The sequence below is a fragment of the Schistocerca cancellata genome, chromosome 5 (genome assembly GCF_023864275.1).
Source record: "Schistocerca cancellata isolate TAMUIC-IGC-003103 chromosome 5, iqSchCanc2.1, whole genome shotgun sequence".
NCBI lineage: Eukaryota > Metazoa > Arthropoda > Insecta > Orthoptera > Acrididae > Schistocerca > Schistocerca cancellata.
In genome coordinates this window covers 219,375,407-219,401,906 of record NC_064630.1, presented here as the reverse complement: position 1 = coordinate 219,401,906, position 26,500 = coordinate 219,375,407, and the positions used below count along the sequence as shown (strand labels likewise).

Below are 26,500 nucleotides of genomic sequence, written 5' to 3'. Positions count from 1 at the left end.
GCTTCCCACGCCCGGGTTCCCGGGTTCGATTCCCGGCGGGGTCAGGTATTTTCTCTGCCTCGTGATGGCTGGGTGTTGTGTGCTGTCCTTAGGTTAGTTAGGTTTAAGTAGTTCTAAGTTCTAGGGGCCTTATGACCACAGCAGTTGAGTCCCATAGTGCTCAGAGCCATTTTTTGGTTGCACTATCGGTCGGAGGATGGCATTCAAGTATCGTACAGCCGTTACGGCGCCTTCCATGACCACCAGCGGCGTACGTCGGCCCCACATAATGCCATCCCAAAACATCAGGGAAGCTACACCTTGCTGCACTCGGTGGACAGTGTGTCTAAGGCGTTCAGCCCGACCAGGTTGCCTCCAAACACGTCTCCGACAATTGTCTGGTTGAAGGAATATGCAACACTCATCGGTATAGGAACGTGATGCTAATCCAGAGTGGCATTCCGCATATTGTTGGGCCCATCTGTGCCGCGCTGCATGGTGTCGTGGTTGCAAAGATGGACCTCGCCATGGACGTCGGGAGTGAAGTTGCGCATCATGCAGCCTACTGCGCACGGTTTGTTTCTTAACACGACGTCTTGTGGCTGCACGAAAAGCATTATTCAATATGGTGGCGTTAATGTCAGTGTTTCTCCGAACCATAATCCGTAGGTAGCGATCATCCAATGCAATAGTAGCCCTTGGGCGGCCTGAGCGAGGCATGTCATCGGCAGTTCCTGTCTCTCTGTATCTCCTCCGTGTCCGAAGAACATCGCTTTGGTTCACTCCGAGACGCCTACACATCCTTTGTTCTTGACACAATGTAACAATGCCGACGTGATCGAAAATGGTTCAAATGGTTCTGAGCACTATGGGACTTAACTTCTGAGGTCATCAGCCCCCTAGAACTTAGAAATACTTAAACCTAACTAACCTAAGGACATTACACACATCCATGCCCGAGGCAGGATTCGAAACTGCGACCGTAGCGGTCGCGCGGTTCCAGACTGTAGCGCCTAGAACCGCTCGGCCACTTCGGCCGGCGACGTGATCGAACAGCGGTATTGACCGTCTAGGCATGGTTTAACTACGGACAACACGAGCAGCGTACCTCCTTCCTGGTGGAATGGCTGGGACTAATCAGCTGTCGGACCCCATCCGTCTAATAGGCGCTGCTCATGCATGGATATTTACACCTTTTGACGGGTTTAGTGACATCTCTGAACAGTCAAAGGGACTGTGTCAGTGATACAATATCCACAGTCAACGTCTATCTTCAGGAGATCTGGAAACCGGGGTGATGCAAAACTTTTTTGATGTGTATATTTTATTGATAATTGATGCAGCTGAACTCCGTAATCCTTCCTTTGTAGGGTGTAAAATAATGACCGCTTCCAATCACAGAAGAAGGTGATTTTATTTAACACGCGATTGTTTTCGGGCTTTGTTTTCACCTTCGGGTCCTTTAAATTCGTGTACACGTTTCCATACAAAGTACTGGAGATTAATGTGCATATCCGACACACGTAATTTACGATGACTGAGCAGACAAAATGAAACATCTCGAAGTGGCTAAGCAACGTGTTGTAAGATATTATAGTACTTTCATATAGCTGGTGTATCCATATAGTTTCCACATTACATTTATCACATTCTTCACAAATGTATTTCGTCCTTTACAAGTTAGCTGTACATTAGCCACCATGATAGTTATTGGTAATTGCATATGAGGAGCGCCGGAACAAAAACCGGTAAGTCCGCATTTGATGTTAATACAGAAAGTAACGAACAGTGATCTCTAAATGGCTCCACAGGCTACAAAAAGAAGAAACACACCATAAAACACTTGATGTCGTGTTGTGCTGCAAATTATTTTGTGGCAGCATGTATTATTACTCCCGTATGTCCCCCCTACAGCTCAAACACGCGAATATAGCGAAAGTGGATATATTGGGTTTTGTTCCGGCGCTCCTCATATTATATCTTTTATTAATTAGTGGCATAGTAGTTGTTAGTTACCTTCAGAAGCACATGCCCTCATAACTTGTTTACATTTGAGAGCAGAGGATTTGACCAAAGAGTTTACGTCTGAGAAGAACAGAGGTGTTACATATGCAGATAGATGGCAGGTATTACAAATTATGAAAATGAAATTGTTATATTAATGTGGGATCATACTGTCTATTATATTATAAAGAATGGTTGCTGGCAAATTATATTAAGTTAAATACTTCTTTTCACAAAAAATTGCTAGTTGTGAGGGGGCCATGATTTACAATTTTAGATTTTTGAATATTCCATTAAACGTGCGTAGAAATGACATGTTTTCAAGGTCTACACAAGCCAGACACGAAGGAGTTTCACTATAAGGGACAAGGAACACATCGATGCCTCCCGGTGATAAACTGTGATAAATGAACTTTTCCAACACGTCTGAAAGAACATGGCCACTCAACGACAGCCACAAAAGATAACCTGCAGACGCCACAAACTGTGAGCACACGAAAGAAAATTAATCTCCTTGAAGAGCTCGATATTTACATCCTTAATTCCAAATCACCACACCTAACTCTCATTGAACAAGCTGATCTTGCAAACAAGTCATTTCTGCACATTTTTAATGGAATATTTAAAAATCGAAAACTAACTAATGCCCTCCTCGCAATTTTTAGAAAAAAGACAACTTTTATTTACCCTTGTATAATTTGCCAAAAACCATTCTGTTTATCATAGATGACAGTCATAGAACAATTTTATTTCCATAGTTTGTTATATCCGTAACATCTGTGTGCTTCTTAGACTTATGCTCCTTGGCAACAACCTGTCTTCTCAAATGTAAACACGTCAAAATTTTTTTCCAATTTATTGTCTTTAGGGAGGTGCCCATTCAGCCAGCCCAGCAATGGAATGCCTATTATGACAATACGAACGTAAGGACAACACAACATCCAGTCCCTGAGCGGAGAAAATCTCCGGCTCAACCGGGAATCGAACCTGGGCCCGTTCACTTGGCAATCCGCCGAGCTGACCGTGTAGCTGCCGACGTGCACTGCGTTCGATGTTGTGAGTGCATGCGTTTCTGAAGTTAGTAATATCTAAAGTGCCTTCATTTTATGGAACACGTAATATGGAAGCACCAGTAATCAAGATGGTGACTAATATACAGTTAAGGCGTAAAAGACGATTAAAAAAACCTGTGATAAACGTAATGTGGAAACTGTATGGATACTCCAGCTATATGTAAGTACTGTAATATTTTAGAACACATGTCAATATTTTAGAACACTTTCAGACGCTTCATTTGTGTTTATTTAGGTATCATCAGTTATTTGTTTGTGATTTAAACAGTGATCTCCGATACTTTTTATGCAAATATGTACATGAATATAAACCTCCTGAAGATGGGCACAAGCCCGAAACCGGACGTATGTTAAATAAAATCAGTTTCTATTGTGACTGGTAGCGGTTATTACTCTAGAGCCTATAGCTGCTGATAGTTGTGGGTAAACCAGGGCCCCGCATAGTGCCGGCCAGTGCAGTGCTGGCGTATCCTTGTGCAGTGTTTCCGCTTCGCCGCTCTCAGGCAATGTTCTGCTATGACTGCTGCCGCGATACAATGGTACGAACCAGCCAGTATTGAACTGAGCACGCGCCGAAACTAAGGTGCGGTAGAAACACACCCGTGCGGGGAAGTGCAAGAAGGCCTGCAGAGGATGAAAGTTTCTTGTTGGGACTGGCAGTTGACCCTGAACGTAAAGAGATGTAACTTGTTGCACATAAACAGGTGAAGAGATCCACTGATGTTTGATACACCACTGGCGACAAGACACTGGAAACCATAACTACCGTAAAACAACCAAGAGTAACCCTCCACAGTTAGCTAAATTGGAATTACCACTTAAAACAACTAGTAGCAGAAGCAGATACCACAGTAAGTATCATTGAGAGACTTTTAAGGAAATGTAATGCAACAAAAAACTCTGCGATCTTACTGCCACAATTTGACGTTACTGTCACACATCACTATGCGATAAATTTCATTTTTCTACAGCTATTTCCAAGTTATCTAGTGACTTTACTGGAGGAGTGTGTCTGAGAAGGCTGCCATTCGCTCGTCACGGTGGGCAGCATGCCGCTGGGAGCATCTCTACAGCCTCCTTTGTCGGCCGAAACACAGTCTTTGAATCTCATTAGGTCACGTGGGCCTTCTTTGGAGGGAATGGCCAGTTCGTGCAATACGGACAACGACACGGTTTGTCGCTGTCGAAAACCGGGCTGGCGTCTGTACCCATGGGGACAGTGTACATCACGACCAGCCCATAACCCCCAGAGAAAACTGAACGTGACATTCTTTTTTTTCTGCATGATTTCGAACGTTCGTAGATCGCGGTATCTCCTCACCAACATGAGAGTCTGATGCGCCTTCTTTATGTATAAAAGAACAGCCAGTAGTATTGGTTTGGATAAGATACAAAAGTGACACTGGCTGTGGAAGCCTACGAACTCATATCAACAGTATTGTGTCACTCTGGGCAAAGTTCTTGATGCGTAAGGCACTTCTTTGGCTGAGTTCTAAAAAAATGGTTCAAATGGCTCTGAGCACTATGGGACTTAACGTCTTAGGTCATCAGTCCCCTAGAACTTAGAACTACTTAAACCTAACTAAACTAAGGACATCACACACATCCATGCCCGAGGCATGATTCGAGCCTGCGACCGTAACGGTCGCGCGGCTCTAGACTGAAGCGCCTAGAACCGCACGGCCACCAGCGGCCGGCGGCTGAGTTCTAATTTCGTGCTAAAAATGTGCATATTGTCACAAACGGAGGGAAGTTACATGTGTGGTACCATAGATCGATACTACCCTCACCAGTGTCTCAAAGTTGGCAACGGAATCGCACGTTTCCGACAGACTCCGACAGCGGTCGCGTAGGGGCCCGGCGGATCCAATGATGCGCCCCTGCTGAGCCACGCCTTCAGCGGCTGCAACTTCGAGCGCCCTCTGCCGTCGCGATGTTGGATGGCCGGTGGCAGCTACAGGGCCCACTTTCAGTCGCAGTCTTCGACAGTTCGCTCGGGCATTAGTAGCGGGAGCGTCACATTGCACGCCGCACTTTAGTCTGTTTCTTGCAATGGTTGTTCTTTTGTGAAGTTTCTTCGCAATATTTGCAGAAAGTTACGAGTTAAGTAAAACTCCTGTTTACTGTATTTACGTGTTCGATGATTATTTCTGCTCCTGTCCACTTTCCTACAATGGCGGCTGCTGCAGAACACTGTAGCCAACCTCTCCTTACCGTCACACAACAGCATGTGCCTCCCCCTGCTTTTTCGTTAACTTAGCAATATTTTTCACCTGTCACAAGAGCAACAGTATCCCCTACATCTAGAATTTTTTAAAGGCAAGAGATCTGAGGGCTGTAAACGTTGACTGTGCGCTGTTCCGGGCAGTCGTGGGCAAGAGGTTCTGCTGCGGGCCGATAGAGAGGTGGAAATGTCCGACGGCCGTTTGATGCTGGTTGCTATGCAAAGGCTGTTTAAGTGAATGTAAGAGGCGCTATTGCGATAATGCGCTCCATTTCTGAGTAGCTTGTTTCTTGCTTACTTTGGCATACAAATTTTGTTGCTTGTTTTGGTTATATTTGTGGCTTCTCGTTGTTCAAATGGTTCAAATGACTCTGAGCACTATGGAACTTAACATCTATGGTCATCAGTCCCCTAGAACTTAGAACTACTTAAACCTAACTAACCTAAGGACAGCACACAACACCGAGTCATCACGAGGCAGAGAAAATCCCTGACCCCGCCGGGAACAGAATCCGGGAACCCGGGCGCGGGAAGCGAGAACGCTACCGCACGACCACGAGCTGCGGACGCTTCTCGTTGTAATGTTGACTATGATCAAGCAAGCTGCCCAGGTAAGCTGATCTCGTTGCGCTAGCTGCACACAGTCTTTCACAATTTTCGGGTACCTCCCACTGTTTTATCGTGATTTTATGATTTGATTTGAATTATACAGAACTTTGCTCTCTGTTAGTCTTATTGTTATCTATACTCAGGTGACGAAAGTCTGGGGTAGCGATATGCACATATATACATAGCGTAAACTAGATATAAAATGGCAGTCACTAGCAGAGCTGTCGTTTTTACTCAGGTGATTCATGTGAAAAGGTTTTCGACATGATTATGGCCGCACGACGGGAATTAACAGACTTTGATCGCTGAATGGTTCCATTTTGGAAACAGTTAGGGAATTTAGTATTCCGAGATCTATAGTGTGAAGAATGTCATGACAGTACCAGATTTCAGGCATTACCTCTCGCCATAGACAACGCAATGGCCGACGGCCTTCATTTAACGACCGAGATGGTTCAAATGGCTCTGAGCACTATGGGACTTAACATCTGTGGTTATCACTCCCCTAGAACTTATAACTATTTAAACCTAACTAACCTAAGGACATCACACACATCCACGCCCGAGGCATGATTCGAACCTGCGACCGTAGTGGTCACGCGGTTCCAGACTGAAGCGCCTAGAACCGCACGGCCACACCGGCCGGCTAACGACCGAGAGCAGCGGCGTTTGTGTAGCGTTGTCAGTGCTCACAAAGAAACAAGACTGCCTGAAATGACAGCAGAAAGTGGGACGTAAGAGGAACGTATCCGTTAGGACACTGCGGCGAAATTAGGCGTTAAAGTGCTATGGCAGCAGACCACCAACGCGAGTGCCTTTGCTGATAGCTTACGTGAGCTTCATAATTACGATAAAATCCGCAGAAAATAACTCTGTATTGTTAACAGGAAGCAACTGTAATAATCTCAGATACCGAATAACAAGACAGTATCTACCTTTATAACGACTGTGTGACGTAGAAGAGACATGGTGGGGAGAGTCACGTCATATAAAAGCATTTTTGAGAACTAAATTAGAAGCCGACCTCGGGGAAGATCAGTTTGGATCCCGTAGAAATGTTGGAACACGTGAGGCAATACTGACCTTACGACTTACCTTAGAAGAAAGATTAAGAAAAGGCAAACCTACGTTTCTAGCATTTGTAGACTTAGAGAAAGCTTTCTGACAATGTTAACTGGAATAATCTCTTTCAAATTCTGAAGGTGGCAGGGGTAAAATACAGGGAGCGAAAGGCTATTTACAGTTTGTACAGAAACCAGATGGCAGTTATAAGAGTCGAGGGACATGAAAGGGAAGCAGTGGTTGGGAAGGGAGTGAGACAAGGTTGTAGCCTCTCACGGATGTTATTCGATCTGTATACTGAGCAAGCAGTAAAGGAAACAAAAGAATAATTCGGAGTTGGTATTAAAATTCATGGAGAAGAAGTAAAAACTTTGAGGTTCGCCGATGACATTGTAATTCTGTCAGAGACAGCAAAGGACTTGGAAGAGCAGTTGAACGGAATGGACAGTGTCTTGAAAGGAGGATATACGATGAACATCAACAAAAGCAAAACGAGGATAATGGAATGTAGTCAAATTAAGTCGGGTGATGCTGAGGGAATTAGATTAGGAAATGAGACACTTAAAGTAGTAAAGGAGTTTTGCTATTTAGGGAGTAAAATAACCGATGATGGTCGAAGTAGAGAGGATATAAAATGTAGACTGGCAATGGCAAGGAAAGCGTTTCTCAAGAAGAGGAATTTGTTAACATCGAGTATAGATTTAAGTGTCAGAAAGTCGTTTCTGAAAGTATTTGTATGGAGTGTAGCCATGTATGGAAGTGAAACATGGACGATAACTAGTTTGGACAAGAAGAGAATAGAAGCTTTCGAAATGTGGTGCTACAGAAGAATGCTGAAGATAAGGTGGGTAGATCACGTAACTAATGAGGAGGTATTGAATAGGATTGGGGAGAAGAGAAGTTTGTGGCACAACTTGACTAGAAGAAGGAATCGGTTGGTAGGACATGTTTTGAGGCATCAAGGGATCACAAATTTAGCATTGGAGGGCAGTGTGGAGGGTAAAAATCGTAGAGGGAGACCAAGAGATGAATACACTAAGCAGATTCAGAAGGATGTAGGTTGCAGTAGATACTGGGAGATGAAGAAGCTTGCACAGGATAGAGTAGCATGGAGAGCTGCATCAAACCAGTCTCAGGACTGAAGACCACAACAACAACAAATTAACTCAGAGTTCTCTCGTCTCACAGCGGGCTCACCTATGTGTGGAAAAATAGCGAAGACGTTGAGACCTGTCTGCCAAGTGAGGGCGGTACGCTTCAAGTATCTTGGTGACAGATTTAAAGCGGTAGTTCATATTCCTGCGGAAATGTTTGCGGGCAGAGCATTGTGCACGTCGCTCCATCCCTTAGCAAGTGTGCAATAGCCATTATTTCCACTAGGGAAAATTTGACGTTCTACGGAACGCAGGAAAGTTGAGACTGAGTGATTCAGTCAAGGCAGGAGTAGGGAATTAGTGTTTCAGATCCAGCACGAAGACAACGCCGCTGCAGTTCCCAATTGTAATGTACCAACGCGCATTAGGCGACATTAAATTTTGAGTCGAGAGTTTGATCACTCCAACCTGCGTACGCTTTGAATATGGAATTTCAAGAGTTGAATACTAACATACCCTCCATTGAGTACATGAGAGTTTGATTAGTTTAAAAGAAAAAAAATTCATTCGCCACCAACTTAGTACATTGAACAGTTACGACAACGTCGATGTAAATTTCACTGAAGAAGATTTAATTGTTTTGCTAGTTGAAAAAAATGGTTCAAATGGCTCTGAGCACTATGGGACTGAACATCTGTGGTCATCAGTCCCCTACAACTTAGAACTACTTAAACCTAACTAACCTAAGGACATCACACACATCCATGCCCGAGGCAGGATTCGAACCTGCGACCGTGGCAGCCACGCGGTTCCGGACTGAGCGCCTAGAACCGCGAGACCACCGCGGCCGGCTTTTGCTAGTTATAACATTCTCATATATAGAGATAAAGATTTAATAATCACATATTCAATGTCTAAATGTTAAGTATTTTGTTGAGAGTTGAAAGTAATTGAACCTGCTTGTTATGTATCACTTCAACCCTGAAAGCAGTGATAAATTAATTGTTGAATGGAAAAGGGAGAGGTTGTGCTGTCATTTTAGAAAAAATCCCAAACTCTCATTTATATCAATTTGTGCATTCTTGCTATGTCACAGTAGAATTTCTAATTAATTTGAGATGATCCGCACCTAATATTAGCGGTATTACAGGACCAAAATTAATAGCTATGTAGAATGTCTGTTTATCACCCTGGGCTTGAGAAGACAGTAAGCTACATTACCCATTTGCGCGCGATCACAAAATAGCTTTACCCACCAGCACTTTACACAAAAAATAACTACACGTTACAGGCTGCAGCGCCTCTCCAGGGCTCGATACCACATTGGTTGGATCGTAGACGACTGGAATACCGTGGCCTGGTCAGATGAGTCCCGATGCCATGTGGCGGGAGCTGATGGTAAGGTTCGATTGTGACGCTGACCTCACGAAGCCATGGATACAAGTTGTCATCGAGGCACCGTGCAACTTGGTGGTGGCTCCACAATGGTGTGGGCTGTGTTTAGGTGGACTGGATTGGGTCCTGGTAATGTTCGGCTACTTGGGGACCATTTGCAACCATTCATGGACTTCACATTCGCGAATAACGATGGAATTTTTATGGATGACACTGCGCCATGTCACTGGTCCACAACTGTTCGCCGTCCGAAGAACATTCTGGACAGTTCGAGCGAACAATTTGGCGACACACATAACCCGACCTGAATCCCATTTAACATTTACGAGACAAGATTGAGAGGTCAGTTCAAGCACGAAAACCTGCACCGCAATGCCGTCGCAAATATGATGGCTATAGAGGCAGCAAGGCTCAATATTTGGGCAGGGGACTTCCAACGACTATTTGAGTTCATGCAACGTCGAGTTGCTGCACTAAGCGGACAAAAGGAGGTCCGACACGATATTAGGAGGCATCCCATGACTTTTGTCACCTCAGTGTGTGTCGGTCACCAGAGTAACAGTCTTGACTGAAATTTCTAGATCTTCTAACTTGTTCTACAGCTTGCCCTGGTTGAGCGACCCATCAAAAAACAAATATAACCAGATGTATACCCAATTAGTTCAAAAATGGTTCAAATGGCTCTGAGCACTATGGGACTTAACATCTGACGTCATCAGTCCCCTAGAACTTAGAACTACTTAAACCTAACTAACCTAAAGACATCACACACATCCATGCCCGAGGCAGGATTCGAACCTGCGACCGTAGCGGTCGCGCGGTTCCAGACTGAAGCGCCTAGAACCGCTCGGCAACCCCGGCCGGCCCAATTAGTTCATTCCACTGTGTCGGTGTTGTCCTTGTGCACAGTGGCCTACTGCAAGGACAATTTACTTATTACTTTGTCAAAGCAAGAAGTATTGAGGGCGCTCGTTTTACACTCCTGGAAATGGAAAAAAGAACACATTGACACCGGTGTGTCAGACCCACCATACTTGCTCCGGACACTGCGAGAGGGCTGTACAAGCAATGATCACACGCACGGCACAGCGGACACACCAGGAACCGCGGTGTTGGCCGTCGAATGGCGCTAGCTGCGCAGCATTTGTGCACCGCCGCCGTCAGTGTCAGCCAGTTGCCGTGGCATACGGAGCTGCTTCGCAGTCTTTAACACTGGTAGCATGCCGCGACAGCGTGGACGTGAACCGTATGTGCTGTTGACGGACTTTGAGCGAGGGCGTATAGTGGGCATGCGGGAGGCCGGGTGGACGTACCACCGAATTGCTCAACACGTGGGGCGTGAGGTCTCCACAGTACATCGATGTTGTCGCCAGTGGTCGGCGGAAGGTGCACGTGCCCGTCGACCTGGGACCGGACCGCAGCGACGCACGGATGCACGCCAAGACCGTAGGATCCTACGCAGTGCCGTAGGGGACCGCACCACCACTTCCCAGCAAATTAGGGACACTGTTGCTGCTGGGGTATCGGCGAGGACCATTCGCAACCGTCTCCATGAAGCTGGGCTACGGTCCCGCCCACCGTTAGGCCGTCTTCCGCTCACGCCCCAACATCGTGCAGCCCGCCTCCAGTGGTGTCGCGACAGGCGTGAATAGAGGGACGAATGGAGACGTCTCGTCTTCAGCGATAAGAGTCGCTTCTGCCTTGGTGCCAATGATGGTCGTATGCGTGTTTGGCGCCGTGCAGGTGAGCGCCACAATCAGGACTGCATACGACCGAGGCACACAGGGCCAACACCCGGCATCATGGTGTGGGGAGCGATCTCCTACACTGGCCGTACACCACTGGTGATCGTCGAGGGGACACTGAATAGTGCACGGTACATCCAAACCGTCATCGAACCCATCGTTCTACAATTCCTAGACCGGCAAGGGAACTTGCTGTTCCAACAGGACAATGCACGTCCGCATGTATCCCGTGCCACCCAACGTGCTCTAGAAGGTGTAAGTCAACTACCCTGGCCAGCAAGATCTCCGGATCTGTCCCCCATTGAGCATGTTTGGGACTGGATGAAGCGTCGTCTCACGCGGTCTGCACGTCCAGCACGAACGCTGGTCCAACTGAGGCGCCAGGTGGAAATGGATTGGCAAGCCGTTCCACAGGACTACATCCAGCATCTCTACGATCGTCTCCATGGGAGAATAGCAACCTGCATTGCTGCGAAAGGTGGATATACACTGTACTAGTGCCGACATTGTGCATGCTCTGTTGCCTGTGTCTATGTGCCTGTGGTTCTGTCAGTGTGATCATGTGATGTATCTGACCCCAGGAATGTGTCAATAAAGTTTTCCCTTCCTGGGACAATGAATTCACGGTGTTCTTATTTCAATTTCCAGGAGTGTATATCAGCGCTACTTAGTTTCTCCTGATATTATTTTGTCAAAGCAATGACCATTGTACTTGACCGCCTTGCGTCAGTGCAGAGTATTCGTAAGTGTTGATATGTGAAAGCAACGAGCATTGCACGTATTCGACTTTCATCACCGGATCACTGGTATAACGGTGCAACTTGTTCGACCGAATTTTAAATACTTTTCATCAGTCTGGGTCCCTTACCATGTAGAACTAATAGTCGAGACAGAGAAGATCCATTTGAGAGTGGTGCAATTCGTCATGGGATCGTACTCAACCGATGTGAGAGCATTACGGCGATCCTCAACATATTCCAGTAGCAAACACTATAAGAGAGGCGTTGTGCAACATAGACAGGCTTGCTGTTGAAATTACTAGAGCGTACATTCTAACAAAAGTGTTACTTCCTCCTCATATGTCTCGCGAAATGATCATGACGAGAAAATCAGAGAAATTAAAGTGTCATACTTAGTTTCACCGACAACCATTCTTTCCACGCACTGTTCGTGAAGGGAACAGAAAAGAGAGGGAAAGATAGTGATGACAGAAGTATCCTCAATCATGCAGTGTAAAGTCCCTTGTGGAGTGCACATGCATTAGATGTCATAAACCATCGAAAATCAAGCACATAGGATGCATTTGTCTTGCTTTACTCGCTTATCTGCATTATTCTTCAGTATGTAATCATTAGTTACTAACTTTTATGCCATACGATTCCTAATATCTATAACCTTTTTAATTCTGAACGTCACCGTATATCTAAATGTAGAACTGGGAAAAAATCATAAGCGCAGACTTGTACCGTAGAGAGACTCTGATAGTATTGACGGAAGCGACCGCTTGTGTTGGGCCCTGAGTGTAAGACTGAAAATGGTCAGGTCTGTCCCCATTACCTCTGTTTCCATAAAAGGAGCTCCGTATTTGACATTGATTTCAGAGTTAGTAGCCGATGGTGTTAAGTCAAGCTACAGCAATGGCGCTATGACCAGGTGAGGATGTTTCCAAGTCCTTTCGCAGTAGTTTTCGTCATCATTAATTGGCTCTGAGCACTATGGGACTTAACTGCAGTGGTCATCAGTCCCTCTAGAAATTAGAACTACTTAAACCTAACTAACCTAAGGACATCCCACACATCCATGCCCGAGGCAGGATTCGAACCTGAGACCGTAGCGGTCGCGCGGTTCCAGACTGTAGCGCCTAGAACCGATCGGCCACTCCGGCCGGCATCATTAATTGATCGGCTTGTTATCATAGTGTATTATTCCTGATCATCAGACTGCCGAGCCTTCGGTTTTAGGGTTTTCGTCATTTCCACAAATCACTTAAAGCTAACGCCGGGATGACTGCTTTGAAAAAGAACACTTGCGATTTCCTTACCCAGTCTTGCCCTATACCAGCTTCTGCGTTGTCTCTAATGACATTGGTGTTTGGACGTCAACATGCTTTAAACCTAATCCTCATTTTAGGGCTAGCGATACGGTTGATCACATTTGCTAAAGTATTCTGGGCTGTCATGCCGTGGTCGAACGAATTTTTAGGAGGCACTCTTCGTTTCGTCCGCATCTATGGCTGTTGCAGAATGCCACTACTATTAAGAGTTGGGACTAGAGGTATTAGTTTTCAATTTGTCTCTGCTGGCTAAATGACTTATAATACTTAGATGAAAGTGTGTGTTTCAAAAAAAGGTAAAAGGATTTTGATTAGGGGAAGTATGCATTGAGCTGATGTAGTCGTAAAATAAGTCATGTGTGTCACATTTTATGACATGCTTCTTCAAGATCGGAAAACACAGCATCAGACGTGTGTTTTGTGTATCAGGTGGTTTACATGTGTTCAATAGGCCCTATAACTTGCGAACTGCAGTGCGTTTTTCGCGAAACGCAGATTGTTGTGGTATTGTGGTTTACTTGGACCTCAAAATTGGATGAAGAATTTTTGAAATAATTTTTTTCAGGGGTTTCGCGAAGCTGTTTAAGAGAGAACTGGGTCTGTAAATTTTCGGAAGTAGCTGATCCGTTCGTGGCTTTCGCAACGTTATCACTTGTTATTTTCCATGATTGATGGTAATAAAGTTGACGAAGGCTGGCATTACAAATGTCAATAAGAAAACCAATTCCATTCTGAAGCATATGCATCGATAGTTGTAGTTAGATGCTGTCAGGTCTGCAGTCTCCTTATTACCCAGGACTTAGATGTGCCGACTCAAAGTGTCTGACGTAATTAGCAAAAAAGATGTTACTCAGATGGTTCAAATGGCTCTGAGCACTATGGGACTTAGCATCTGAGGTCATCAGTCCCCTAGAACTTAGAACTACTTGAACCTAGCTAACCTAAGGGCATCACACACATCTATGCCCGAGGCAGGATTCGAACCTGCGACCATATCGGCCGCGCGGTTCCAGACTGAAGCGCCTAGAACCGCTCGGCCACTCGGGCCGGCAGATGTTACTCGCCCTGTAATCTTTTGCAACTGTACTGTTAACCATTTTCGCCTGATATTCGCTTTGTGGTTATCCATTAACAGGGTCAGTACGTTCGCTGAGAAACTTTAACATCAAAGTAAAAACTTGGATGACCTTGTGTTTTGTTGTTTTTTGTAACGACTTGTAATGGACAAACGTGTGCGCTCCTTGGTCTCAGTACTGACAGTTATCAGTAAGGTAAGCACACGGAAGAAAAAATTAGTCACAGATAAAGTCCCGCGTTCTGGCTCTAGATGAGCCAATCGGGCACAATCGAAAGACGTGTCATCCTTGGGCAATGGCAGCAGGTCGAACCGCCAGACTGACGTACAGTTTTGCAGTCAGGGTGCGTGAGCTAGCCGCGCGAGAACTCCTGCCGTCGTACGAAATCGCACCCCAGATCATAACTCCAGGTGTACGTCCAGTGTGTCCAGCATGCAGACAAGTTGGTTGCAGATCCTCAACTGGCCTCTTTCTAAACAACGCACGACCACACTGGCGGCTAGGCAGAACCTCGAAGCCCTTTTATACTACTCCATTCAGCCGTCCGCGGTGGCCGAGAGGTTCTAGGCGCTTCAGTCCGGAACCGCGCAGAAGCTATGGTCGCAGGTTCGAATCCTGCCTCGGGCATGGATGTGTGTGATGTCCTTAGGTTAGTTATGTCTAAGTATAAGCCACAGCTGCAAAATACTAACACGAATTCTTTACAGACGAATGGAAAAACTAGTAGAAGCCGACCTCGGGGAAGATCAGTTTGGATTCCGTAGAAATGTTGGAACACGTGAGGCAATACTTATCTTACGACTTATCTTAGAAGAAAGATTAAGGAAAGGCAAACCTACGTTTCTAGCATTTGTAGACTTAGAGAAAGCTTTTGACAATGTTGACTGGAATACTCTCTTTCAAATTCCAAAGGTGGCAGGGGTAAAATACAGGGAGCGAAAGGCTATTTACAATTTGTACAGAAAGCAGATGGCAGTTATAAGAGTCGAAGGGCATGAAAGGGAGGCAGTGGTTGGGAAGGGAGTGAGACAGGGTTGTAGGTATTTCCCCGATGTTATTTTATCTGAATATTGAGCAAGCAGGAAAGGAAACAAAAGAAAAATTCGGAGGAGGTATTAAAATCCATGGAGAAGAAATAAAAACTTTGAGGTTCGCCGATGACATTGTAATTCTGTCAGAGACAGCAAAGGACTTGGAAGAGCAGTTGAACGGAATGGACAGTGTCTTGAAAGGAGGATATAAGATGAACGTCAACAAAAGCAAAACGAGGATAATGGAATGTAGTCGAATTAAGTCGGGTGATGCTGAGGGAATTAGATTAGGAAATGAGACACTTAAAGTAGTAAAGGAGTTTTGCTATTTAGGGAGTAAAATAACCGATGATGGTCGAAATAGAGAGGATATAAAATGTAGACTGGCAATGGGAAGGAAAGCGTTTCTGAAGAAGAGAAATTTGTTAACATCGAGTATAGATTTAAGTGTCAGGAAGTCGTTTCTGAAAGTATTTGTATGGAGTGTAGCCATGTATGGAAGTGAAACATGCACGATAAATAGTTTGGACAAGAAGAGAATAGAAGCTTTCGAAATGTGGTGCTACAGAAGAATGCTGAAGATTAGATGGGTGGATCACATAACTAATGAGGAAGTATTGAATAGGACTGGGGAGAAGAGAAGTTTGTGGCACAACTTGACCAGAAGAAGGGATCGGTTGGTAGGACATGTTCTGAGGCATCAAGGGATCACCAATTTAGAGTTGGAGGGCAGCGTGGAGGGTAAAAATCGTAGAGGGAGACCAAGAGATGAATACACTAAGCAGATTCAGAAGGATGTAGGTTGCAGTAGGTCCTGGGAGATGAAGCAGCTTGCACAGGATACAGTAGCATGGAGAGCTGCATCAAACCAGTCTCAGGACTGAAGACCATAACAACAACAACAAGTCTAGGGGACTGATGACCTCAGATGTTAAGTCCCGTAGTACTCAGAACCATTTGAACTACTCCATTCACACTTACTAAGGTGCTGATGACAGCGTCTTTGTCGCCTTAAAGGTATTCTTGACTAACATCAACACATCACGTCCAATCTCAAAATGGTAGCTTACGCTCACGACAATTACAGCGTGTATTTAGAGTGAAGCTGATTTGCATCCTCATACTGGCGCTACTAACGCCACTCTTATGCGACTGGCCCGAAATGTTTATAGATAACAGCTTTCAGATGTAAAAACACGCCTACCAACTTCCGTTTATGTGTCACAACTCCTTCTTGGTGTTGCGATCGTTTTCCGTCAGTGTATTTTTTCCGGTGAGCCTAATTCGCACTAAGAAGCAGAAGACGAGACGTCATAGGATGGGCACCATTGTTCATAGAGCCTGAAACCGGATGTCTGCGCCTTGCTAAATTTTATAAGTAGTTTCTGTCACGTTGAGTCACACGTGACTGGAGATTTATTAGGCATTAGTGGTAGTAGTAGAATCGTTGAAATCAGCACGGTGGTAGCGACTAATCACTGGTCGTTAACTGTTACAAAATTGCTGAGAAGTAAGGGCATTGCAGAGAGCAAGAGAACTCATTTGGGCTGCGAGTAGACCTTCGCTTAGCATCGAAACGGCGGTCTGCGCCTACGTGTGCGGCGCGGCGATTCCACGATCCCTTGTCAGGTGCCGTGACGTAACGCAGGAGCCGTGTCCGCCACTGGTGAGTGCGGCTGGCTGGTAAACTGCCGCTTCGGCGAGACCGGCTACGCGTGGTGGCTGGCGCACCTGCCACTCAGTGCGACGCGTGGGTGGGGAGACAGGAGGCTGCGGGCGACGTTAATTGGAGCTGCGGGACAGCTGGGACGCGGCCGCGTCACCCGCCCCCTGCCAGACCCAGATGTGGACGTGCTCGCTCTCCCACTCTCACCTGTGGGTGATGCTCCCACGCACGGACGCTCGCGTAGCGACCTGTGGCTTTATGCCATTCCCCGTACTGTTTGCATTACGTGACACATGATTGCTGGAGTCAGTTGCGGCTGTTGTGCCGATCAGACGTTTGCATTAAGCCTTCGGCACACAGGACGAGCTGGCTAACGTTGACGTGGCACTCTACGAGTTTTCTGACGTCACTTCCTGCTATTTCACTTTATGGAGCCATTTCGTCACATGAAACACAAGACAAGTTCTGTGGCGTGTCATGTAAAGTAGAAAAATAAGAATCAAGAATGTACCCTTCGTCACAAGCAGAAACCTTGATGCCTACAGAAAGCAAGGTGCCATATTGCATCTGTCGTTAACCAGTGGAAGCCCATATTCGGTGGGATTTACGTTACACCTTACATCTCATGAATATATGCTGTTTATAATCACAAGAAGAATCTGAAGAAGAGAAATTTGTTAACATTGAGTATAGATCTAAGTGTCAGGAAGTCGTTTCTGAAAGTATTTGTATGGAGTGTAGCCATGTATGGAAGTGAAACATGGACGATAAATACTTTGGACAAGAAGAGAATAGAAGCTTTCGAAATCTGGTGCTACAGTACCTACTGCAACATACATCCTTCTGAATCTGTTTAGTGTATTCATCTCTTGGTTTCTCTCTACGATTTTTACCCTCTACGCTTCCATCCAATACTAAATTGGTGATCCCTTGATGCCTCAGAACATGTCCTACCAACCGATCCCTTCTTCTAGTCAAGTTGTGCCACAAACTTCTCTTCTCCCCAATCCTATTCAATACCTCCTCATTAGTTATGTGATCTACCCATCTAATCTTCAGCATTCTTCTGTAGCACCACATTTCGAAAGCTTCTATTCTCTTCTTATCCAAACTATTTATCGTCCATGTTTCACTTCCATACATGGCTCCGCTCCATACTAATACTTTCAGAAACGGCTTCCTGACACTTAAATCTATACTCGATGTTAACAAATTTCTCTTGTTCAGAAACGCTTTCCTTGCCATTGCCAGTCTACATTTAATATCCTCTCTACTTCGACCATCATCAGTTATTTTGCTTCCCAAATAGCAGAAATCCTTTACTACTTTAAGTGTCTCATTTCCTAATCTAGTTCCCTCAGAATCACCCGACTTAATTCGACTACACTCCATTATCCTCGTTTTGCTTTTGTTGATGTTCATCTTATATCCTTCTTTCAAAATACTGTCCATTCCGTTCAACTGCTCTTCCAAGTCCTTTGCTGTCTCTGACAGAATTACAATGTCATCGGCGAACCTCAAAGTTTTTATTTCTTCTCCATGGATTTTAATACCTACTCCGAATTTTTCTTTTGTTTCCTTTACTGCTTGCTCAATATACAGATTGAATAACATCGAGGAGAGGCTACAACCCAACCACTTCTTGCCTTTCATGTCCCTCGACTCTTATAACTGCCATCTGGTTTCTGTACAAATTTTAAAAAGCCTTTCGCTCTCTGTATTTTACCCCTGCCACCTTCAAAATTTGAAAGAGAGTATTCCAGTCAACATTGTCAAAAGCTTTCTCTAAGTCTACAAATGCTAGAAACGGAGGTTTGCCTTTCCTTAATCTAGCTTCTAAGATAAGTCGTAGGGTCAGTATTGCCTCACGTATTCCAATATTTCTACGGAATCCAAACTGATCTTCCCCGAGGTCGGCTTCTACCAGTTTTTCCATTCGTCTGTAAAGAATTCGCGTTATTATTTTACATCCGTGACTTATTAAACTGATTGTTCGGTAATTTTCACATCTTTCAGCACCTGCTTTCTTTGGGATTGGAATTATTATCTTCGTCTTGAAGTCGGAGGGTATTTCGCCTGTCTCATACATCTTGCTCACCAGATGGTAGAGTTTTGTCAGGACTGCCTCTCCCAAGGCCGTCAGTAGTTCTAATGGAATGTTGTCTACTCCCGGGGCCTTGTTTCGACACAGGTCTTTCAATGCTCTGTCAAACTCTTCACGCAGTATCGTATCTCCCATTTCATCTTCATCTACATCCTCTTCCATTTGCATAATATTGTCCTCAAGTACGTCGCCCTTGTATAGGCCCTCTATATACTCCTTCCACCTTTCTGCTTTCCCTTCTTTGCTTAGAACTTGGTTTCCATCTGAGCTCTTGATATTCATACAAGTGGTTCTCTTTTCTCCAAAGGTCTCTTTAATTTTCCTGTAGGCAGTATCTATCTTACCCCTAGTGAGATAAGCCTCTACATCCTTACATTTGTCCTCTAGCCATCCCTGCTTAGCCATTTTGCACTTCCTGTCGATCTCATTTTTGAGACGTTTGTATTCCTTTTTGCCTGCTTCATTTACTGCATTTTTATATTTTCTCCTTTCATCAATTAAATTCAATATTTCTTCTGTTACTCAAGGATTTCTACTAGCCCTCGTCTTTTTACCTACTTCATTCTCTGCTGTCTACGCTACTTCATCTCTCAAAGCTACCCATTCTTCTTCTACTGTATTTCTTTCCCCCATTCCTGTCAATTGTTCCCTATTGCTCTCCCTGAAACTCTGTACAACCTCTGGTTTAGTCAGTTTATCCAGGCCCCATCTCCTTAAATTCCCACCTTTTTGCAGTTTCTTCAGTTTTAATCTACAGTTCATAACCAACAGATTATGGTCAGAGTCCACATCTGCCACTGGAAATGTCTTACAATTTAAAACCTGGTTCCTAAATCTCTGTCTTACCATTATATAATCTATCCGCTACCAATTTCTTGCATTCGTCATCAAACCACGGTTTCCTACTGTTCTTCTTAATTGTACCTATTGTGACCTTCACATTGTTTATTTACATCCTCGGCTTGATCCTCGTGTGTCCTGAGAGCATCAATCCTATTTGAAATTTCTATCATGTACCTTCTTTTAAAGTTTTCATCATTTAGCTTGTCAGTGTCGAACCTAACAAGTTCTGCATTGTGACACCTTGATGTTGCTGTAGATAGTCGTTGGTGAACTTTTGAAACTGCAAGAAAATGATCAGAATCGCAGTCTGCTCCCCTGAAAGTCCTAACATTTTCTATTCTAGTGTGCCATCTCCGATCTACAAAAACATGATCATTTGGTTTCGGGTGTGTCCATCCGGAGAGACCCAAGTTGCTTTATGAATGTCCTTCCTTTTGAAATACACTCCTGTAAATGGAAAAAAGAACACATTGACACCGGTGTGTCAGACCCACCATACTTGCTCCGGACACTGCGAGAGGGCTGTACAAGCAATGATCACACGCACGGCACAGCGGACACACCAGGAACCGCGGTGTTGGCCGTAGAATGGCGCTAGCTGCGCAGCATTTGTGCACCGCCGCCGTCAGTGTCAGCCAGTTTGCCGTGGCATACGGAGCTCCATCGCAGTCTTTAACACTGGTAGCATGCCGCGACAGCGTGGACGTGAACCGTATGTGCAGTGGACGGACTTTGAGCGAGGGCGTATAGTGGGCATGCGGGAGGCCGGGTGGACGTACCGCCGAATTGCTCAACACGTGGGGCGTGAGGTCTCCACAGTACATCGATGTTGTCGCCAGTGGTCGGCGGAAGGTGCACGTGCCCGTCGACCTGGGACCGGACCGCAGCGACGCACGGATGCACGCCAAGACCGTAGGATCCTACGCAGTGCCGTAGGGGACCGCACCGCCACTTCCCAGCAAATTAGGGACACTGTTGCTCCTGGGGTATCGGAGAGGACCATTCGCAAACGTCTCCATGAAGCTGGGCTACGGTCCCGCCCACCGTTAGGCCGTCTTCCGCTCACGCCCCAACATCGTGCAGCCCGCCTCCAGTGGTGTCGCGACAGGCGTGAATGGAGGGACGAATGGAGACGTGTCGTCTTCAGCGATGAGAGTCGCTTCTGCCTTGGTGCCAATGATGGTCGTATGCGTGTTTGGCGCCGTGCAGGTGAGCGCCACAATCAGTACTGCATACGACCGAGGCACACAGGGCCAACACCCGGCATCATGGTGTGGGGAGCGATCTCCTACACTGGCCGTACACCACTGGTGATCGTCGAGGGGACACTGAATAGTGCACGGTACATCCAAACCGTCATCGAACCCATCGTTCTACCATTCCTAGACCGGCAAGGGAACTTGCTGTTCCAACAGGACAATGCACGTCCGCATGTATCCCGTACCACCCAACGTGCTCTAGAAGGTGTAAGTCAACTACCCTGGCCAGCAAGATCTCCGGATCTGTCCCCCATTGAGCATGTTTGGGACTGGATGAAGCGTCGTCTCACGCGGTCTGCACGTCCAGCACGAACGCTGGTCCAACTGAGGCGCCAGGTGGAAATGGCATGGCAAGCCGTTCCACAGGACTACATCCAGCATCTCTACGATCGTCTCCATGGGAGAATAGCAGCCTGCATTGCTGCGAAAGGCGGATATACACTGTACTAGTGCCGACATTGTGCATGCTCTGTTGACTGTGTCTATGTGCCTGTGGTTCTGTCAGTGTGATCATGTGATGTATCTGACCCCAGGAATGTGTCAATAAAGTTTCCCCTTCCTGGGACAATGAATTCACGGTGTTCTTATTTCAATTTCCAGGAATGTATGTGCTCTCAACAATCATGTCTTTTGGAAGAGGAAAATTAACCACCCTTGTGCCATTATCATTCGAAATATTATGCAAACTTTCTTTCCAAATTGTAGGCCGGAATGCTTCCCCCTTCCCTATCTTCGCATTAAAAACACCTATGATTAATTTTGTATCGTACGAGGAGAACTCATCCCACACTTGATCTAGTTCTTCGTAAAAGCCGTCTTTAACAACCTCTTCAGTGTCCTCAGTTGGTGCATGTACATTAATTACTACTAGTGTATTCCACCTGCCGGACAACACTATAACTGATAGTCGGTCACTAACGAACCTTATATCTGGGGCAGCACGCAGCACCTTTCGTTACAGAATCATTTAGTAATCGCGAAAGCGTTACGGAGATGATAGATAAACTCCAGTGGAAGACTCTGCAGGAAAGACGCTCAGTAGCTCGGTACGGGCTTTTGTTGAAGTTTCGAGAACATACCTTCACCGAAGAGTCAAGCAGTATATTGCTCCCTCCTACGTATATCTCGCGAAGAGGCCATGAGGATAAAATCAGAGAGATTAGAGCCCACACAGAAACATACCGACAATCCTTTTTTGCAGGAACAATACGAGACTGGAATAGAAGGGAGAACCGATAGAGGTACTCAAGGTACCTCCGCCACACACCGTCAGGTGGTTTGCGGAGTATGGATGTAGATGTAGATGTAGATCTCTGATTGCGTGAAGCACTTTTACTGTACTGCGAAACCTGTTCCGAAACTGTGAGCTTCCGCACCTCCATAGAAAAACGCATAGTTACCACTCTTTATGCTACCCTCCCCCTGCCACCGAGTTTCTTGAATAGCTGTAATGTCTACATCGTATCTACCTAATTCGTCTAGTAATGTCTGGAACGTTCTTGGCCTGTTCAAACTTTTAACGTTCCATGTTCCCAACCTGAAAGGCCTGAATCTCTTCGAAGTAGGTTCCGCCCGGAGATCCGAATGGGAACCTTTTATTGCCTAAGTAGAAAAACACATCTACTACTTTAAATGTCTAGTTACCTAACCTAAGTCCTTTAGAATCACCTGATTTCATTAGACTAAATTCCATTATCCATGTTTTGCTTTCGTTAACGTTCATATTACATCCTCCTTTCAAGACTCTGTCCATTCCGTTCAACAACGCCACCAAATGTATTAGGGGATGAAAGTTTCTATGGAAGTACCACCAGTAAACGCAAAAGACGAGATTAATAAAAACCTTCGACTCCAGCTACCAGAATCGTATTTTGGTCCTAGGTAGATTCGGAAAAGAGCATGGCCTTAATTGGCCTGCGGCCTATGGCTTTAATTAGCGTGGAAAGTTTAGAAGGCGTTTGTGAATAACATAAAAATTCGAAGAATTGAAAGCGAAAAACATCTATGCAGACAATGCATTCCACACAAGCGAAGCAGCGGGCGCTAAACTAGTCTCTGCTACGTTGACTAGTTGTTGAATATCATCTAAATTTTCAGCAATAAATACTCTACGACTAGCATTAATCTTGATGCCTTTTTCTATGTAACCAAGTGCCTCCTGGAATACAGTGAGTACAGACTGAATAACAGGGGTGACGAACCGCATCCGTGTCCGACTTCTGTTCGGATGTTAACGAAGTCGGTGAGCTCATTATCAACTATGACATAAATTCTCTCTACAGCGGATTTCTCTTTGATATACATTCATTGTTTTGAGAATTATTACAAGTTTATGATGTTCCACTCTAATACAGGCTTTTTCATGATCAGTGAAACGGAGGCTTACATTTTTAACCTGTTCATAGCATTTTAGAAATAGAACTTGTTGGCAACCAGAATAAAATAATAATTGGATTCTTTTACCGATCTCCCAATTCAGATGATACAATTGCTAAAAGGTTCAAAGCAAACTTGAATTTTATTTCAAACACGTAACCGATTCATACGGTTATAGTTGGTGGTCACTTTAATATACCCTCGACATGTTGACGAAAATACATGTTTAATCCCGGAGGTAAGTATAAAACATCATCCGAAATTGTGCTAAACGCATTCTCTGAAAATAATTTAGAGCAGTTAGTTCATGTGCCCACGCAAGTAGGCGTTGTGCAAACACAATTGACCTCTTAGCAACAAATAACCCTGAGTTAATAACGAATTCAAAACGGATATATGGATTAGTGAACATAGGGTTGTCGTAGCGAGACTGAATACTGTAACCCTCAAATCCTCCAAAAATAAGCGAAAAATATACCTATTCAAAAAAGCAGATAAAAATTCACTTGACGCCTTCTTGAGAGACAATCTCCACTCCTTCCAAATGAATAATATAAGTATAGACCAGATATGGCTTGAATTCGATGAAATAGTATCGGCAGCAATTGGGAGATTTATACCAAATAAATTAACTAACGACGGACCCGATCGTCCTTAATACGCAAAACGGGCCAGAATACTGTTACAGACACAATGAAGCAAACATGTCAAATTTAAACAGACGCAAAATCCCCAGGATTGGCGACCTTTTACAGAAAATCGAAATTTAGCGCGGACTCCAATGCGAGATGCTTATAATAGTTTCCACAACGAATGTTTGTTGTCTCGAAACCTGGCAGAAAATCCAAAGAGATTCTGGGCGTGTGTAAAGTATGCTAGCGGCAAGACACAATCAGTGCCTTCTCTGTGCGATACCAATGGAGATACAATCGAAGACAGTGCTGCCAAAGCAGCCTTCCGAAATGGCTTCCGAAATGCCTTCACAAAAGAAGATGAAGTAAATATTCCAGAATTCTAATCAAGAACAGCTGCCAACAAGAATAACGTAGAAGTAAATATCCTCGGAGTAGAGAAGCAACTTAAATTACTTAATAAAAGCAAGTCTTCTGGTTCAGACTGTATACCAGTTAGGTTCCTTTCAGAGTAGGCCTATGCTGACGCGATAGCTCGACGAAAGATCACTACCAAAAGACGGGAAAGTTGCACAGGTCACACCAGTATACAAGAAAGGTAGTGGGAGTAATCAACTAAATTACAGGTCAATATCATTAACGTCGATATGCAGCAGGATTTTGGATCATATTTTGTGTTCGAACATTATGAATTACTTCAAAGACACACAGTCAACACGGATTTAGAAAACATCGCTCTTGTGAAACACAACTAGCTCTTTACTCGCATGAAGTGTTGAGTGCTATTGACATGGTATTTCAAATGGTTTAAATGGCTCTGAGTACTACGGGACTTACTGCTGTTGTCATCAGTCCCCTAGAACTTAGAACTACTTAAACCGAACTAACCTAAGGACATCACACACATCCATGCCCGAAGGTGGATTCAAACCTGCTATCGTAGCGGTCACGCGGTTCCAGACTGTAGCGCCTAGAACCGCTCGGCCACTCCGGCCGGCACAAGGGATTTCAGATTGATTCCTTACTTGTGGGTTTCCGGAAGGCTTTTGACAATATACCATACAAGCGGCTTGTAGTGAAACTGCTTGCTTGTGGAATATCGTGTCAGTTATGTGATTGGATTCGTGATTTCCTTCCAGAGAGGTCACAGTTCGTAGTAACTGCGGAAGTAATCGAGTAAAACAGAAGTCCCCCAAGGTAGTGTTATAGGCAGCCCTTTGCTGTTCCTTATCTCTGTAAATAATTTGGGAGACAATCTGAGCAGCTGTCTTGCGTCTTTTGCCGATGATGCTAATAAAATCATCAGAACATAAAAACAAATTGCAAAACTATTTAGAAAAGATATCTGTATGGTGCGAAAATTGGCAATTGACCCTAAATAACGAAAAGTGTGAGGTCATCCACATGAGTGCTAAATCCGTTAAACTTCGGTTACAGTCAGATCTAAAGGTTGTAAATTGAACTAAATACCAAGGAATTACAATTACGAACAACTTAAATTAGAAGGAACACACAGAAAATGTTGTAGGGAAGGCTAACCAAAGACTGAGTTTTATTGGCAGGACACTTAGAAAATGTAACAGACCTACTAAAGAGACTGCCTACACTACGCTTGTCCGTCCTCTTTTAGAATACTGCTGCGCGGTGTGGGATGCTTACCAGATGAGACTGACGGTGTACAGCGAAAAAGTTCAAAGAAAGGCAGCACGTTTTGTATTATCGCGAAATATGGGAGACAGTGTCACTGAAATGATACAAGATTTGGGGTGGACATCATTATAACAAAGGTGGAATCTTCTCACGAAATTCCAGTCACCGACATTCTCCTCCAAATGCGAAAATATTTTGTTGAAACAGATATACATAGGAAGAAACGGTCGCCATGATAAAATAAATGAAATCAGAGTTCGTACGGAAAGGTATAGGTGTTCTTTCTTTCCGCGCGCTGTACGAGATTGGAATAATAGAGAATTGTGAAGGTGGTTCGATGAACCCTTTGCCAGGCACTTAAATGTGATTTTCAGAGTATCCATGTAGATGTAGGTGTAGATGAGAATTTGTAGTAGTGAAACTATTGCTTCTATGGTACACCAATGAATGTAATATATCCTATAATGGCCCAAAGAAATTCACTTACTGATTCTCTGGCATACATAAAGTTGAATCAAATGTAGATTATTTTCTTCGTGACATCTCTACACAAGGTAGAGTCTGTCGGGCTTGTGACTCTAAAATGAGGGGCCCAGGATGATGGATAGAACATCTACGAAATCAC

General features: G+C 44.8%; 1 protein-coding gene across 1 annotated transcript in view; it reads right to left on the bottom strand.

Annotated features, from left to right (window-relative positions):
• LOC126187739 (uncharacterized) overlaps positions 1-26,500 on the bottom strand; it is a 330,635-nt gene that overhangs the window by 160,674 nt on the left and 143,461 nt on the right. The window lies entirely within an intron of this gene.